Source organism: Ceratotherium simum, chromosome X, assembly GCF_057802395.1.
Source record: "Ceratotherium simum simum isolate JZ-2026a chromosome X, ASM5780239v1, whole genome shotgun sequence".
Lineage (NCBI taxonomy): Eukaryota > Metazoa > Chordata > Mammalia > Perissodactyla > Rhinocerotidae > Ceratotherium > Ceratotherium simum.
The window spans coordinates 8,226,182-8,238,093 of NC_141940.1; the positions used below are offsets into that span (position 1 = coordinate 8,226,182).

General features: G+C 36.8%; 1 non-coding gene across 1 annotated transcript; it reads left to right on the forward strand.

The window, feature by feature from the left end:
• Window positions 1-10,997: 10,997 nt before the first annotated feature.
• LOC147911735 (U6 spliceosomal RNA) lies at window positions 10,998-11,104 on the forward strand. Its single transcript, XR_015550783.1, has one exon. It is a non-coding gene; the product is annotated as a U6 spliceosomal RNA (small nuclear RNA).
• The last annotated feature ends 808 nt before the right edge of the window (window positions 11,105-11,912 follow it).

Genomic DNA, 11,912 nt, shown 5'->3' on the forward strand with positions numbered 1-11,912 from the left:
CAATAATTATTAATAGCCACAATACAAAGATGCAACCATTTCTATGTCAGATGGAGTATATGCACTACAGAGGAGTGTTACCTAATTCAAAATTATTTCTAAAACAAAAATTCTGCCTAAGTTATGCATTCAATAATCTTACAGAGTTCTATTTTCACAGTATGGGTTCAATTATTTACAATTTCTTATTTACTTGATTTTGGGCCATATATTTTAAAGTTTCTGAAACCTAAAATTTAATATGACAGTTTCTCTTTTCTAAGAATCCAGTATTACATCATCTTCCAATGGAAAAATATTATAATTGATGGAATCTTGAAATAGATATACCATGGGAGGGTCAGACTGCCAGCATCTCTCTTTCACCAACAGCTCTGTGTTTCAGAAGTTCTATTTCTGGCAGGTGCAGCCGAGAGGATTGGGGATCCCTTCACCTAACAAGTCCCCCTTTACATAGAAGCTTTACCCTGAGTGAAGTAGGCTAAGAATACTGAGATCCAATAGCCCCAGCTCCAGCTTGCTCATAGGATAAAGGTTCTGTGCCAGAAGCGACAAGGTGAAAAGACCAGGGGCTACCATCAAAGCCCAGTTCCACCACTCGTAGACCAAGCGTGAACTCCAGGAGAAGCAAGCCACTGTCCTTGCCCATCTCACATGCAGTGGCACAGAGGTTCTGCTCAGGTGGAGAAGCAGGCCGTAAGAACAGAGATATCCATAGCTCTTCTTAAGAAGACTGACTTTATTTGGAATAGAATGTGGGAAAGTTGATAGATATGATTATGAAAAACAATGGAAATCTAGGTGGTGAGCAACAAATCAAAGGGTAGATCACCTAGAATTTTAAGAGAGAACAAGAGAAAGGGAAACTAAGAAGAGCGCTTCTGGAGTTAGAGCAAGGCTGAAAAACCGGAAACATCCTGCCCCTAAAAAGGGGGCCAACTTTATTATGTTTTTCCAGCTATATTGAGATATCATTGACATATAACATTGTGTAAGTTTAAGGTGTACAATGTGATGATTTGGTATATATATATTGTAAAATGATACCACAATAAGATTAGTTAATACATCTATCATCTCACATGGTAACTATTTTTTTGTGTCTGCTGAGAACATTCAAGATCTACTCTCTTATCAAATTTCAAGTACACAATACAGTATTGTTAACTGTAATCACCATGCTGCACTTTAAATCCCCAGAATGTATTCATCATATAACTGAAGGTTTGCACCCTTTGACTAATATCTCCCCATTTCCCCACCCTCTGGCCTTTGGTAACCATCAATCTACTCTCTGTTTCTATAAGTTCAGATTTTTTAGATTCCACATACAAGTGAGATCATACAGTATTTGTTTTTCTCTGGCTTATTTCTCTTAGCATAATGCTCTCAAGGTTTATTCATGTTGTAGCAAATGTCAGGATTTCCATCTTTTCATGGCTGAATAGTATTCAATTACATATATATACACAACATCTTCTTTATGCACTTATCCATTGACAGACACTTAGGTAGTTTTCATATCTTGGCTATTGTGATTAATGCTGCAATGAATATAAGGTTGCAGATATCCCTTCCAGATAGTGATTTCTTTTCCTTCCAATATATACCCAAAAATGAGATTTCTGGATTATATGGTAGTTATATTTTCAATTTTTTGAGAAACCTCCATACTGTTTTCCATAATAACTGCATCAATATACACTCCCACCAATAATGCACAATGGTTAGCTTTTCTCCTCATCCTCATTGGCACTTGTTATCTCTTGTCTTGCTGATGATAGCCATTCTAACAGTTGTGAGATGATATCTTATCGTGGTTTTGATTTGCATTTTCCTGATGATTACTCATGTTGAGCACCTTTTCATGCACCCATTAGCCATTTGTATGTCTTCTTTGGAAAAATGTCTATTCAGGTCTTTGTCCATTTTTAATCAGATTATTTGTCTTACTGCTATTGACTTGTACGAGTTCCTTGTATATTTTGGATATTAACCCCTTATAAGATATACGGTTTGCATTTATTTTCTCCAATTCTGTGAGTCCCTTTCAATTTGTTGATTGTTTCTTTTGCTGTGCAGAAGCTTTTTTAGCTTGATGTAGTTCCACTTGTTGATTTTTGCTTTTGTTGCTTATGCTTTTGGTGTCATATCCAAAAAATCATTTCTAAAGCCAATGCCAGGGAGCGTTTTCTTCCAGGAGTTTTATGGCTTCAGGTCTTATACATAAATCTTTAATCCATTTAGAATTCATTTTTGTGAGTGGTGTAAGATATGAGTCCAATTTCATTCTTTCCCACATGAATATCATTTCCTCATTGAGTGTTCTCGGCTCACTTGTCAAATATTAGTTGATGGTATGTATGTGGGTTTGTTTCTGGGCTCTTGATTCTGTTCCATTGGTCTATGTGTCTGTTTTTATGCCAGTACTATACTGTTTTTATTACCATAGCTTTGTAATATAGTTTGAAAACAGGAAGTACGATGCTTCCAGCTGTGTTCTCCTTATTCAAGATTGCTTTGGCTATTTGGCGACTTTTGTGGTTCCATAAAAATTTTAGGATTGATTTATCTATTTCTGTGAAAAACATCATTGGAGTTTTGATAGGAATTGCATTGAATTATAGATGTCTTTGGATAGTGTGGACATTTTAATAACATTAAGTTTTCTGATCCATGAACATAGGATATCTTCCCATTTATTCGCGTCTTCAGCAATTTCTTTTATCAAGTTGTTATAATTTTTAGGTGTACAGATTTTTCACCTCAGTTAAATTTATTTTTATTTTATTGTTTTGATGCTCTTGTAAATGGGATTTTCCTTATTTCCTTTTCAGATAGTTCTTTGTGAGTGTATATAAATGGAAATGACTTCTGCATGTTAATTTTGTATCCTGTAACTTTACTGGATTCATTTGTTATTTCTAACTGTTTCTTGATGGAATCTTAAGGATTTTCTATGTGTAAGAACATGTCATCTGCAAAGACAGTTTTAATTCTTCCTTTCCATATTGGAAACCTTTTATTTCCTTGTCTTGCCTAATTGCTAATGAATGCAAATGAAAATAACATACCTAATAAGTGGGTGCAGCTAAAGCAGTGTTTGAAGAGAAATTTAAACCTACAAATACCTATCTTAAAAAAGAAGAAAGATTTCAAATCAATACCCTAAATTTCCATATTAGGAAACTAGAAAAATAAGAGTGAATTAAATACAAATCAATCTGGAGGTAGGAACTAATACAGATGAGAGTAGAAATAAATAAAATAGAGAATAGAAAAATAATAGAGAAAATCAATGAAACCTAAAGTTGGTTCCTTGAAAAGATCAATAAATTGACAAAACTTTAGCTAGATTGATAAAGCAAAATAAAAAAGAAATAAGCCTCAAAATACTAAAATCAGGAATAAAAGAGGAGACATCACTATAGAACTTATAGAAATAAAAAGAAATATAAGTGAATATAAAGTATGTCTGCAAGTTAGATGAAATGGAAAACATTATTGAAAGATACAAACTACCAAAACATATGGAAGAAGAAATAGAATTCTGAATATACAAATAAAATCTAAATATGACAAGTAAAGACATCGGTTTTGTAATTTCAAGTTTTCCCTCAAAGAAAAGCACAGGCCCAGATACCTTTACTGGTAATTTCTACTAAACATTTAAAGAAGAATTAATTAATTCTTCACAATTTTTCTAAAAACTAGAAGAGGATGGAACACTTCCCAACACATTCTATGAGACCAGTATTACTCTGAGACCAAAATCAGATGAAGACATTGCAAGAAAAGAAAATGACTAAGTATTATCTCTTACAATTATAGATGTAAAAAGCCTCAAAAAGAATATTGGTAAAGTAAATTCAGTGACATATTAAAAATACTATACCCTGTGACCAAGTAGTATTTATCCCAGGAAAGCAATATCACTTTAACACCTGAAAATCAATTAATGTAATATAACTCATCTTAGAATACAGGGTGAAACTGACATGATTATCTCCCTGGATGCAGAAAAGGCACTGGACAAAATCCAACAATGTTTCATGACAAAAGCACTCAACAAACTAGATATACAAGGGAACTTCCTCAATTTATCAAGACTAGTTATAAAAACACACAGCTAACATCATACTTGTTATATAAATGGGTAAAAGATAGCCTCTGAATATTGGCCTCTTTGTTGTTTACTTCTTCATAGCAGGCTAGGAGGCCCGCTAGTACCAAATTCAAATTTTTACACATCCAATTCCTTTAAATATAGTCCTCAAAAGAATATTTTTAGCCATTTAGAGCCTGCCTGCTTTGCATACCCTGCAAAATTGCACGCAACTTCTGCTAGCCATAGATAAAACAAATCCTGTGTCTATAAAATACTCCAAACCAATGCTGCCCTTTGGAGCTCTCTGACACAGACTTCCCACCATGCTGCTGAGCAATCTCACCTAGACACGTAAGCCCACCCTCCAATTCTTTTCTCCCCAGGAAATTCCTTGCCCTCTTCCCCTTCTGGGTGGTGACCAACCCCTCTCTCTGGAAGGTCTCCTGCTCTAAGGAACTTCCCCTTTCATGCAATCCTATCCAAACTTTGCCCAACAAAGCTTATCATGCAATACTGCTATCTCATAGTTATGTCTTTTCCTTTGATCAGCCCTAAAACCTTTGAACTCACCATACCCTTACTGGTGAAAGAGTGAATCCGTTCTCCATAACATCAGGCCCAAGACAAGGATGTCTTCTCTTGCCACTTGTATTAGTTTTCTTGGGCTTCCATAACAAAGTCCCATAGACTGGGTGGCTTAAACGACATAAATTTATTTTCTCACTATTCTGAAGGATAGAAGTCTGAAATTAAAGTGCCAGAAGTGTTGGTTTTTCTGAAGGCCTTAGGGAAAGACCCCTTCCAGGCCTTTCTCCTTGGCTTGTGGATGGTTATCTTCTCTCTGTGCCTTCACACAATCTTCCTTCTGTACGAGTCTGTGTCCAAATTTTCTCTTCTTGTAAGAATATCAGTTATATTGGATTAGGATCCACCCTAATGACATCATTTTAACTTAATTACCTCTGTAAAGACCTTGTCTCCAAATACGGTCACACTCTGAGGTAATGGGGGTTAGGATTTCAACATATGAATTTAAGAGGGAGTAGACAAAATTCAGCCCATGACACTACTTCCATTCAATATGTACTGGAAGCTCTAGCCAGGGCAATTAGAGAAGAAAAAGAAATAAAAGGCATCCAAATTAGAAAGAAAGAGGTAAAATTTTCTCTACATGCAATTGACATGATCTTGTATATAGAAAACCATAAGTAATGCGCAAATAGAGCTAATAAACTAGTTCAGCAAGGTTGCAGGATAGAAGATCAATATACAAAAATCAATTCCATTTCTACAAACTAGCAATGAACAACATGAAAATGTAAAGAAAACAAATTCATTTACAATATCATCAAAAAGAATAAAATACTTAGGAATAAATTTATCAAAACAAATGCAAGATTTGTACACTGAAAACTACAAAATATTGTTAAAAGTAATTAAAGATGACCTAAAAAATAGAAAGACATCTACGTTCATGGATTGGAAGACTTAATATTGGTAAGATAGCAATAACCCCCAAATTGATCCACAGATTCAATGCTATCCTTATCAATATTGCAGCTGGATTTTTTCCAGAAATTGACAAGCTGATCCTAATACCCATATGCCAGCCCATTTGCAAGCAGCCCAGAATAGCCAAAACAGACTTGAAAAGGAAGAACAAAGTTGGAATACTCACACTTCCTAATTCAAAACATTTATAAAGTGGCAGTAATCAAGCAAAACACTGTGGTACTGGCATAAGGACAAATGTTTAGATCAATGGCCGTGACTTGAGAGTCCAGAAACATACTCTTAGATTTTTATTCAATTTATTTTTGACAAGAGTCCCAAAACCACACAGTGGGGAAAGAATAGTCTTTTCAGAAAATGGTGTTGGGACAACTGGATATCTACATGCAAAAGAATAAAGTTGGACCCCTACCTCATACTGTATACAAAAGTTAACTCAATGTATCATAGACTTAAATCTTAGCACTAAAATTATAAAAATACTTAGAAGTAAACAGGTGTAATTCTCTGTGACTTTGAATTAAGCAATGGTTTCTTTAATATCACACCAAAAGAACAAGCAAGAAAAAAGCTGATAAATTGTACTTCATCAAAATTAAAAATTATTATGCTTCAAAAGACATTATCAATGAAGTGAAAAGACATCTGACAGGCTGGGAAAAATATATTTGCAAATTATGTATCTGATAATAATCTGGTATCCAGAATACATAAAAAACTCAGCTCAAAAATAAAAAAACGGGGCCAGCCCCGTGACGCAAGTGGTTAAGTGCACGCGCTCCACTGCAGCAGCCTGGGGTTCGCCGGTTCGGATCCCGGGCGCGCACCGATGCACTGCTTGGCAAGCCATGCTGTGGTGGTGTCCCATATAAAGTGTAGGAAGATGGGCACGGATGTTATCCCAGGGCCAGTCTTCCTCAGCAAAAAAAGAGGAGGATTGGCAGATGTTAGCACAGGGCTGATCTTCCTCACAAAAAAAAAATAAAATAATAATAATAAATAAATGAAAAGACAACCCAATTGGAAAATGTGGAAAGGATTTCAACTGACATTTCTCCAAAGAAACTATATGAATGGCCAATAAGCACGTGAAAAGATTCCTAACTCATTGACCATTAGGGAAATGCAAATCAAACCAAAATGAGAGAATACTTCACGTTTACTGGGATTGCTGTAATCTGAATGACCTGACAATAACAAGGGTTGATGAGGATGTGGAGAAATTGGAACCCTCTTACACTGCTGGTGCAGATGTAAAATGGTCAGTCACTTTGGAAACAGGCTTGCACTTCAAAATGTTCAACATAGAGTTACCATATGACCAAGCAATTACATTCCTACCTATATACCCAAAGGAAATGAAAACATATGTCCATAAAAAAACTTGTACATGAATGTTCATAGCAGCATTATGTATAATAGCCAAAAGGTAGAAGCAGGAAGGTTCAAGACAGTGGCAAAGAAGGATCCTGAACTCACCGCCTCACACACAACAAATCTACAACTACAATATGGAATAATTCCTTCTGAAAAGGATCTGAAAGCTAGCTGAACAATGCCTCTGCAACAAAGGATAGAGGGGCCACAGCAAGATGGGTAGGAGAGGTGGAGATGTGGTCTCATAAGAAATCCCACCTTAGGTTCAGTGACCCATGGTAGGGAGGGATCTCCTAATATGGAGCGTGTCCCTGAGGAGTGAAGGGTTTGTTCCTCACATCAGTCACCCAAGTCCTTGGGATCTGTAACAGAGAGATGAGCCCCCAAAGCATCTGGCCTTGAAAACAAAAAGGGATTACTTCCAGGAGAACCATAGGGCTATAGGGAATGGAAAATCTGCTCTTAAATGGCCTGCACACAGACTCACTTGCCCTGGGAGCCAGCACAAAAGCAAGAGTTTGAAAGGCTCCTAGACCATATACAAAGGAGACTCGTTTGCTAATCTTACAGTGTCTCCTGGAGAGGCAGGAACCTGGTTGGGACTCTCCGGGGATAGGAGTGCTGGCAGGCACCATTTTTGTGTTCTCCTTTCACCTTGTTGATGCCAGCACTGGTAGGCACCATTTTCATACCACCACCAGCCTGCTAGCTCCAGTTAAAAAGTGTCACACTCCTGTGTGCTGCAGCCATGGTCCACCCCACCACAGCCAGTGGGCATATGCAGCCCACACAGGGGACATCCCTTGAGCACTTGGATCTGATGGCCAGAGGAAATTATGTTTCTGGGCCCCATGGGTGTGAAACACACAGAGACACAGTCCTTTACAAGCTACCACTCCCAGGGCACTGCACAAACAGCAGACTGAACCACACCTCATCTTCATGTGAAAAAGGCCTATTTTTTTATCCTGGATCTTCAGCCTGAGGGGCAGGCTTCAGGTTTGCCAAACATCCAGAGGCTACAGAGGTGCTCCCAGGGAACATGAGCAGGGATACACCATATTATTGCCCTCCCTTGGCCTTGCCACAGCTCACTGATACCTCACAGAAAGGTTATACACACGTCTAAAGCCACAATTTTTGAAACAATTTTTGTCCAGGGGACACCTTCAGATCTTCTGGTCTGGAAGTCAGCAAAGTTTACAATTGCAGATCCACAAGAATGTATAAATTTGCATAGCTTAAAAGCTACTGCCTGAAGATCAGGCTTACAATTAGCCTGAAACTAGGCACTGTCTGAGAGTCCTCCCTTTGGAATGCTGACAGGTTTTGGGTCAACAACTGTGACCTGTAAAGAACAAATCAGGCTATTTAGATAATCACCAAGGCCCAAGAGAAAACCAAGATCTAGGGCAAAGTTGGATGATAAGTTTCATCTTCTACACAAGGCCACTCCTTCAAAACTGGGCAAGGTGGCTGTTTTGCCAAATACACAGAAACAAACACAGTCAAGCAAAATGAGGAGACAAAGAAATATGTTCCAAACAAAAGAACAAGAAAAATACCCAGGAAAAGGCCTTAATGAAATGGAGAGAAGTAATCTACTTGATGAAGAGTTCAAAGTAATGGTCATAAAGATGCTCACTGAACTCAGGAGAAAAATGGATGAACACAGTGAGAACTTCAACAAAGAGATAGAAAACATAAGAAAGTAACAAACAGAAGTCACAAAACTGAAGAACACAATAGATTAACTGAAAAATACACCAGAGGGGTTCAACAGCAGACTAGATGAAGTGGAAGAACGGATCAGCAACCTGGACATTGGGGCAGTGGAAATCACCCAAACAGAGCAGTCAAAAGAAAAAAAGAACTTAAAAAAGTGAAGATAGCTTAAAAGACCTCTGGGACAACATGAAGCAGAATAACATCTACATTATAGTGGTCCAAGAAGGAGAAGAGAGAGAAAAGAAATAGAAAACCTATTTGAAGAAATAATGGCTCAAAACTTCCCTAACCTGGGGAAGGAAACAGATATCCAGCTACAGGACGCACAGAAAGTTCCAAATAAAATGAACCCAAAGAGATCCGCACCAAGACAATATAATTAAAATGTCAAAAGTTAAAGTTAAAGAATCTTAAAAGTAGAAAGAGAAAAACAACTTGTTGCAGACAAGGGAACCCCCATAAGACTATTAGCTGAGTTTTCAGCAGAAACGTTGCATGCCAGAAGGGAGTAGCATCATATTTTTAAAGTGATGAAAGAAAAAAACTTCCAACCAAGAATACTCTACCTAGCAAGGCTATCATTCAGAATTGAAGGAGAGATAGTTTTCCAGACAAGCAAAAATTAAAGGAGCTCATCACCAGTAAACCAGCCTTATAAGAAATGTTAAAGGGACTTCTTTAAGCTGAAAAAAAAAAGGCTTGTTACTAACTAGTAACAAGAAAACATATGAAAGTAAAAATCTCACTGGTAAAGGTACATATATAGTGAAGTTAATGGATTAACCAATTATAAAGCTAATATGAAGGCTAAAAGACAAAATTAGTAAAATTAATTATAACTATAACAATTAGGTAAGGGATACACAAAATAAAAAGATGTAAAATATGACATAAAAGGTAAAACATGTTGGGGGGGAGTAAAAATGTAGAGTCTTTTGAATGTGTTCAAACTTAAGATGCCATCAACGTACATGGACTGTTACATGTATAGGATGGCAATAAATACATACCTATCAATAATTACTTTAAATGTAAATGGACTAAATTTTCCAATCAAAAGATATAGAGTAGGTGCCGGCCCAGTGGCATAGTGGATAAGTTTGCATGCTCCGCTTTGGCGGCCTGTGGTTCATAGGTTTAGATCCCGGGTGCAGACCTGCACACCACTTGCCGGCCATACTGTGGCAGCATCCCATATATAAATGGAGGGAGATGGGTACAGATGTTAGCTCGGGGCCAATCTTCTTCAGCAAAAAAGAGGAAGATGGGCAACAGATGTTAGCTAATGGCCAATCTCCCTCACCAAAAAAAAAAAAAAAAAACTGACAGAGAGTGGATGAATGGATAAAAACAAAATTAAAGACCCATCTATTGTTGTCTACAAGAGACTCACCTCAGATCTGTTGGCAACAGATGTTAGTTCATGGCCAATCTCCCTCATCAAAAAAAAAAAACAGACATAGTGTGGATGAATGGATAAAAAAAAATTAAGACCCATCTATTGTTGCCTATAAGAGACTCACCTCAGATCTAAGGACACAAACAGACTGAAAGTGAAGGGATGGAAAAATATATTCCATGCAAATGAAAACAAAAATAAAATCTGCATAGCTGTCCTTACACCAGACAAAATAGATTTTAAAACAAAGAAGACAAAGAAGAGCACTACATAATGATATGGAGGTCAATCTAACAAGAGAATATAACATTTGTAAATATTTATGTACCCAACGTAGCAGCACCTAAATGTATAATCCAAATATTGACAGACCTAAAGGGGGAAATTGATAGCAATACAATAATAGGGGATTTTAATACCTCACTTACATCATTGGATGGATTATCCAGACAGAAAATCAATACGAAATGTTGGCCTTAGACAACACATTAGATCAGATGGACTTAATGGATACATACAAAACATTCCATCCAAAAGCAGCAGAATACAAATTCTTCTCTAGTGCACACGAAACATTCTCCAGGATAGGTCATACGTTGGGCCACAAAACAAGTCTCAATAAATTTAAGAAGACTGAAATCACATCAAGAATCCTTTCTGACCACAATGAAATGAAACTAGAAATCAATTACAGGAAGAAAACATAGACAAATCACAAATATTTGGAGATTATACAATGTGCTACTGAAGAATTGATGGGTCAATGAAGAAATCAAAGGGGAAATCAAAAAATATCTGGAGACAAATGAAAATGGAAATACAACATTCCAAAATATATAGGATGCAGCAAAAGTGGTTTTAAGAGGGAAGGGAGTGGTTGCTTCAGCAGCACATATACAAAAATTGGAATTATACAGAGAAGACTAGCATGGCCCCTGTGCATGCAGAAATAGAAGTATAATGATGTACACCTAAAATTTATACAATGTTATAAACCAACGTTACTGCAATAGAAATAAAAAAAGAGAGAAGGGAAGTTTATTGTAATAGAGGCCTAACTCAAGAAACAAGAAAAAATATCAAATAAACAATCTAACTCTACATCTAAAGGAACTAGAAAAAAGAAGAAATGAAGCCCAAAGTTAGAAGGAAGGATAATAAAGATCAGAACAGAAATAAATGAAGTAGAGATTAAAAAGACAGTAGAAAAAATCAATGAAACTAAGAGCTGGTTCTTTGAAAAGTTAAATAATATTGACAAATGTTTCACTAGACTCACCAAGAAAAAAAGAGAGAGGGCAGCCACTATGGAAAACAATATGGAGATTCCTCAAAAAATCAAGGATAGAACTACCATATGATCCAGCTATTCCATTGCTGGGTATTTACCCAAAGAACTTGAAAACACCAATGCATAAAGATACATGAACCCCTGTGTTCATTGCAGCGTTATTCACAATAGCCAAGACTTGGAAGCAACCTAAGTGCCCATCAAGAGAAGAATGGATAAAGAAGATGTGGTATATATACACAATGGAATACTACTCAGCCATAAGAAACGATGAAATCCAGCCATTTGTGACAACATGGATGGACATTGACGCTATTATGCAAAGTGAAATAAGTCAGAGGGAGAGGGTCAAATACCATATGATTTCCTCCATTAACTAGTAGATAATAAGAACAATAAACAAACACATAGAGACAGAGATTGGATTGGTGGTTACCAGAGGAGAAGGGGGGAGGGAGGAGGGCGAAAGGGATAATTCGGCACATGTGTATGGTGAT